This window comes from Poecilia reticulata, linkage group LG20 (genome assembly GCF_000633615.1).
Source record: "Poecilia reticulata strain Guanapo linkage group LG20, Guppy_female_1.0+MT, whole genome shotgun sequence".
In the NCBI taxonomy this organism is placed as follows: Eukaryota; Metazoa; Chordata; class Actinopteri; order Cyprinodontiformes; family Poeciliidae; genus Poecilia; species Poecilia reticulata.
Window position 1 is genome coordinate 8,210,528 of NC_024350.1, and position 7,546 is coordinate 8,218,073.

The following is a 7,546-nucleotide window of genomic DNA, read 5'->3' on the forward strand; positions in this document are numbered from 1 at the left end:
TTTGATTTTTATGCTTGTTTCTGTATTTATCATCAAAAATTATTTCCCAGAGAACAAAAAAGTCATGGGAATAGAAATTATTTTCACAGGCGTCTATGAAAAATGCAATGAACATTCAACTTAAAATTGTTTGGCCTAACAGCAGCCAATCAGAGTGGAAAAAAATTATTATTTTGTGCCATTTTCTAGTTGTTAAATATTCCACAAAATGAGCAGATATAAGATGTTCAACATGCCAGTTTAAACTATGAACTATTTGCAAACCGACTGAGCTCTGCAACATTAAAACATGGATAGAACTGTAACTACATTAATCATAACTCTTCTTCTCTTCAGTGTTTGTCAGTTTCTGGTGGTGCAGCTCTGTGCTGCCTTCAGGAGAATGGGACATCAGAGCATCATCCATAAAACTTCACCCACATGGCATTTATTGTGCAAACCAGAACTTTCAGTGGAAATACAAAAGTTTCAGGTCCTTTTAATGCCATATAAATATGAGACAGAAACATGGATTATATCTTTATATAGACCTGTCTATTGATTTATAGATTAATAGTTTTACTGGACAGAAATTCCCCCCAAAAAAATCTGTTTCTTAATCAAATCTTAATGAGTCAAATTGAAAGTGTCACGGAGTCATCAACCTCATGACATTAACACTGACATGAAAAATAATATTGAAGAAATAAATATATAAAATCTAATTAAAAACAAAATAAGTGATCAGTTCTTTACTGTTATGGTCTGTAAGATATATTTATTCTCAGTACTACCGTGTTTCCCCGAAAGTAAGACAGTGTCTTACTTTCTTTTTATCCCCAAAAGCCCCACTATGTCTTACTTTCGGGGTATGTCTTATATTGGAAAAAAATTGTCTAATTTTTTGTTTTAACCATAAAATTAACATTTATTAACAACCTGAACAGTATTGTATTCACCACAAAACAGTTTTATAAAAGGAAGTGCAGGGGACGGCGCGGTGACGTATGGAGAGGGGGACGGTGTGGACGTGGGCAGGAGGCGGCGTGCAGCTAGATGAGAGGGAGGCGGCAATACCCCCGTGTTTCCCCGAAAGTAAGACATATGTCTTACTTTCGGGGTACGGCTTATATTAGCCAACCCCCCTGAAACCCCCAATACGTCTTACAATCGGGGGTGTCTTACTATCGGGGAAACACGGTAGATGTGGTCTCAACAAACCCATGGCACTTCAACAGTATTATTTTACCTTTTATCTGGAAATAGTGTGTTTATTCTTGCCATACAGTCACCTGTATTAATTATTGCTGAAAGGTCTTGCCATACCAGTTTATTCCTCTGTATTTACTTTAGTTTCTTAGTTTATTCTTGCATTTGTTCTTCATTCATTTCCATTTATTTTCATTTGATTAGTATTATCCTCTCTTGGTTTATTGCTATGTCCACTTTAGTTTCTTGCTAGATTTATTTTATTGTTTATTGATGCACCATCGGTAATCTTCACTCATCACCTGCTGCGCCTCCTAATCGTCATGTGTTTCACATCATGTGTTTCACATCATGTGTTGATTTTTCACTGTTCAGCGTCGGATTCTCTGTTTTTATGCAATAATTCACATCTAGTTCGTCGCTCCGTTTTATGTCCCGCTTCTCCTGTTTCAGAGTTTGCAATGTGCGCGTCTTTTTTTTTTTTTTTTTTAAAGCCCCTAAGGTGCAGGGCGGTCGGGAAGCGTATAGATGGGGAAAAGGCAGACTGATATAAACCTTTTAAAACAACGGAAACAATTTCTGCATTCTGATTATTGAAATTTAAAAGTGCTGTGTTGTTCCATCACTCCCATTTCATACCGGACCACTTACAGCACCGCGTTAACGCTATAAAATGAACGCTCTCTATCGTGGTTTCACCCATGGAGGGATTTCTTTATTTAAATAGGTTCATTTTTCAGAGGGATACACAGTGAAGGTATCGTGATTTTAGCTACCAGTAGCAGGAGAACGGAGCTGCGCCAAGAAGCTAACAGAAGCTAACAAACACTGAATAGAAGAGCTGCCATCAATACAGTTGCAGCCAAGCATGGTTTAATGTTACACAATACAGTTTTACCAAGTTGCTCAAGGTCTAAACTGGCATTGCTGTCATTTAAGGTGTAAAGTTTACCTTCGACTAAACGCCCCCCAAAGGCATCCCAGCGCTCCCCTTTTGTAAAAATGTCCGCCTGCCGTCCTCTGAACGCCCACTGGGGCACGGTACCGCCCACGTTGAGAACCGCTGTTTTAGAAGAACAAACAAAGCATGCAAGTGCAAAGACCTTATAGAAACTGAAGACTAGAATGAGAAGACCTGAGTGGTAAACCAGGAAGTCGGCGCTCAATTCACTCCAATTCTGAAGTCCTTCCACTGTAGGTCAGAAAATAGACTTTAAAATGCTGTTGTTAGTTTATAAATTACTGAACAGCTCAGCAACACAATACATACATGTACTGTATCAACCTTCCAGACCTCTCAGATCTTCTGGTTCTGGTTCTGCTCTGCATCCCGAGAACCAGAACCAAACGAGGAGAAGCAGCATTCAGCTTCTATGAACCACAAATCTGGCACTAACTTCCAGAAAACTGTAAAACAGCTGAAACACCAAGTTCCTTCAAAGTTCCAAGGCTAAAAACTGCATAATAACTGGAATATTGATCAACATATTTGATGATGGCATTTGACAAAAAGTAATGTCAGTTACTTGTTTCATAACTAGTTATTATTTTAAATTTTTAACATTCAAATCACTTTGAAATGCCTTCTTACTGACATGCTATTCAAATTGGGTTAGGTTAGTTTATTTATACCTAAAGGTAGATTTAGTTTGCAGTGGTAGCATGCATATTCATGGACACACACTGTAAAAAGTAACACATAGCATAATCTATTCAGATAATATGTTCGATGTACCACAAATCATATTAGAAACAAAGTAGGACACAGAAGGGGAGAGTAAAAACTTAAAAATGTAACTAATAAATAACATATTGAGGTAAGAATTTTACTCCACTCAAATCATTGATGTCACTTCATTTTGTTAGTTTAAATAACAGCAGTAGGAACAAAACTGTTTTTAAAGCACCTTGAGACCAAAAACATCTGAGTAAAGAGTGGAAGTTGAAACTCCCTGTGAAGGTGGTAAAAACATCTTTTAAAACAGAAGAGGCTGTCCGCTGTACCTGGATGATGTACAGGAATGTAACGGATTTTTGGATTTCTCCGATCAGTTTAGACAACAGTTTAATCTCCTGAAGGGAACTCCTCTCTCTCAGTGTTGCTAGGCCAAATTTTGAAACCAAGGAAAAGATAAGCTTGATTCAATGAAAGCGTGGTCCAACATGATCATTATGCCTCAGGCAATATTAGATTGGTCAAGTTTGTTTAGACAAAAAAGATGCTGGAATATGCATCTTTTAGGATTATTCCAAGGCACATTGAGATGCCGTCTTAAAAACGTTACAACCACAAAGATACGAAATAACATCCAATTTAAAAATGGCAACTATTTAAATCTAACTATAGAAAAATACAAAACCGATTTCAGTGCTATCTTTGAAAGCTGATGTTAAAATGGAAAAACTTTATTAACATACTTGGAATTAGCTATAATTTATGGGCTAGAAGAGCTCACATGATTTCACTGGCTCCCTCTCACATGGCTGAGGACAGCTGTCAGCAGTCACTTCACTGACTGACTGATCCACAATACTAGGGACATTAACTTTGACTGCAAGGTGCCCAGTTACTGTGAAAATAATTTTATGTTTCATTCAAAATAATTTTATGAAGGCCTAAAGTAAAGTAGATCTCTGTTTAGAAGAATGGAAAACTATTTCACTGGGATGACGTTTAATTATTTCACTTTAATCAAAGGTCAAGCCATTTAGAGAGGTCAAGCTTACAAATATCTTGGGACAGTCATACATTTATAGATGATAACAAAATTTTTAACCAAGTGCTGCGTTCCAGTTCCATTGGAAATGTTTTCTTCCTAATGTGAGGCTGTGCTATGAGGAGACTTCTGATTGAATGTGCCTGATCTCTAAGAAACAGCACATCGGTCAAAGTGCCAATGGAACAATGAAATTCAGCCTTTCAGGATTAAACAAATTACTTTTACTCATATGACATTTAGATGCATTATATATTTGGGTCTACTTGTGAAAGACATTTATGTGAATATTAAAATATTATGCTGTTATTGTGAAATATTTAAGAAAACTAAATTTTGGAATTTGACTGCTGGTGAGTTCAAGATTTGCCCCACCCAGCTTCGGCTCAAACCCTCAGCTGTGTATCCCACACTTTAATCTTGTGCTCACCACAATATAATTAGGTTTGTGGGACTCTGGGCCCGTCTACTCACAGTGGACATGGAGAGCCAAGAGCTGCTGCTCCCTCCCTCCTCATCCCCTTCTGCTCTGCACTGCCAAATAGGTTCCAGATGCATTCTCTCCCGGCTAGCCTCAAGAAGCCGACTGAACCATGAAAGAAACTAAAAACAAAACGCTCTACACAAGTCCTTCATAGACAAAATGTGTGGAATTTCAGTATAAAATGGAGGGAAAATGGGAGAATATGCTTCTATTTCCTAAAGAAAAAAGAAGTGCTCACATTTTCTTATGGAGGATGTTTAAAAGATCTAGAGAAAATACTTGTTTTTGCTTCTTTATGAGTAATAAAAAGGCTCTTGGAGACAATATGCAGCACAAATGAAGATCTAAGAGTTTTGCTTCTTTCATGTCTTTGACAGATGTGTAAGGGAGAAAAAAACACAGGCTGAACAAAGTGATACTTAATCAGAGCAAATCCACATCCTGTGCCCATGTGCACTGAACTTCAAAGACCGCCCGACCAGTGTTAGAGCAGTTTTTAACACTGCACAGCCCTGCTGGATATGAACGTCAGTGAGAGGGGCTGTGGAACACTAAGGAAGCTGTCAGCAGCTGGACGTCTCCTGAAGAGACGCCTGGACAAACAAAAATGGCTCAAAAATCCAACAATAGAGAACAACCGAGCAACTCCAGGCTGACTCTGCCAACAAACAAGTAAAAACCAAATCAACAGCTGTTGTTTTACTGCACTCTTGGTAGGCACATCAGTTTGAATTACTTAGTTAGCACACCTAATGAATTCATTAGTACCCTGAAAAGCTATTCTCTTTGCTTTCTGACTTCAAAACCTAGATTTCACTGAATTTATGGGCTAAATTGTGATTTTTGAAAAACCAGCGTTCTTTTTCCTACAACATGTTGAGCTTCTGAGAATTTATGCTGATCATTTGAAAGAAACTTGCCCAAATCAAACCGGGGGTTCAGCACGTGGTTCAACAAGCTGTCTGAGGATTAGGAGAAATAATTTACAAACAACCAAATGGTGAAAGTGTGCTTCCAAGTAAGAAAATCACCAGTATCAAGTAATACCAATGTCTTAAAAAGTTAGCTGCAATTTTTACATTTTTAAAGCTTCCTAAGGTAACAAAGTCTCAGGCACATCTAAACTGGAAGAACAGTTTAGATGTGTCTTTGAGCCTAAAGTTTGTCATAACATTAATTTTGTGGCATTTATGGCAACCTGGAACTTTGAACTTAAGTGTTTGAGTCTAAAATTGGTTGTAGGAAACAATACTTAATTTCACTTGAAACAGTAATGCACAGTGTATCCTTACAATATGTAGCATGGACATATACAGTGATATCCACATTGTGTTGAGGCTTGTGTGTTGGGTCTATCAGTGCTTCCAGGCTTGTTTTAAAACAGAGAGATGTGACATTTGAAAACCTCTGGTGAACTATCCACTGTACATTTACATTCCTGTACATCAGCCAGGTACAGCGGATAGCCTCTTCTGTTGTTACCACCTTCACAGGGAGTTTCAACTTCCACCCTTTACTCAGATGTTTTTGGTGTCTAGATGGAGGGCAAGATGCTTTAAAAACAGTTTTGTTCCTACTGCTGTTATTTAAACTAACAAAATGAAGTGACATCAATGATTTGATTGTAGTAAAATTCTTACCTCAATACATTATTTATTAGTTACATTTTTAAGTTTTTACTCTCCCCTTCTGTGTCCTACTTTGTTTCGAATATGAATATGTCCCTGTGGTGGGCCTCAGGGCTCCCATCTCCTCCAGACCTGCCCCTGGTCTGCTCAGACCTGCTACTGAACATTTACATAGAGAAACTTTTTACATATAAGATTATTATAATATAAACATCTGGTGGCCCATATCTAGTGAGCACATGCTCAATAAGATAAAGATTCCATGAGAATGTTATGAATAATATCTTAATTTCAGGATTTAACTTCAGTGTCTGAAAAGAATGCAAACTTAAGGCCGTTAATTTCAAGGCAAAATGTCCTCTATCACTGTTTTAGTGATTACAGTTATGACAGTAACATGACCATTTTTATCAAATAAAAGATTGTTGCAAGTCAATTGACTGATATATTTTACAATCCCTAACAGACATAACATTTGTCAAAGATCATGTGTCGAATGTTTGTTTCAATCTAAAACTTTAATTCTGGACATACACTTTTTTTTTTTATCTGTTCTTAGGTTTAATTTACGACAGCCTCTGAAATGGGGTTCTTGTTATGACTGAGCATCTCTTAGATTTCTTCAGATTAAATTTCTTGTTTTGACATAAAATGCATTAGAAAAAATTGCTGAGAATTTCATTTAGATTTTGATTCAGAAATGCTCAAATCCAGCTGTGGTTCTTTAAGAAGTTGCGGAATGGCCCTTTATTAATGCTTCTGGTCGAATAGTAACTTCCTGTCCGTTTTTCAATTTAATCGTGTTTCCGGACTGTTTTTACTGAGACCCCGCATCTAATCTAACCTCCGAGCAGTCACACTCTGCAACATAGACTTCTAATGGAACAGTTTGATCCTTTTTTCCTTTAAAACTTCAGTGTTGCTTCTCTGGAGCGGAATGCAGACCTAATAATGATCTGAGCTCTACAAACACACTGTCAGCAGCGTTGATATAGAGCAGAGAGGAGCCTTTACTTTCACTCCTAGTTACCTAGTTACAAACTATAAAAACACGGTGACACGTTTTTCCCGAAAGTTGTTTTGGCCAATTATCCAAACAATGTGGCGGACGGTGCCTACGCAGTGGAACGTAACCCTACGTCACTTAAAGAGCTATTTCACCGTTTTCCATAAATCTTAACATTTAATCGGCTCTGGGAAAACCCCGTAATACTGAGAACATTAAAACCTCTGGTGAATTATCCACTGATTACAAGCTCTTTAAGACATCGTTTGTGATTCCTCCAGTCCTCATTCTATTTGTGAAAACACAATAAGAGTTACATTTATAATTTTGGCGCATGTTAATGGTTAAATTAGACAAACCTTTCAAAATGAGAATAAAGGTTTTTGTGTTTTTTTTTTTTAGAGTTTTGGAAGAAAAGCTGTCTTTCAAAGATCATCAGGAGTTATAACGTGTATTTACATAAGGTCAAGCAAATACTCTAAATGTAAATTAAGATTTTTGTCAAATCACAAATTGAATAAAG

At 37.2% G+C, this 7,546-nt stretch overlaps 1 protein-coding gene across 2 annotated transcripts in view; it reads right to left on the reverse strand.

Annotated features, from left to right (window-relative positions):
* Positions 1 to 7,546, reverse strand: part of reck (reversion-inducing-cysteine-rich protein with kazal motifs) — a 120,619-nt gene that overhangs the window by 112,310 nt on the left and 763 nt on the right. The window lies entirely within an intron of this gene.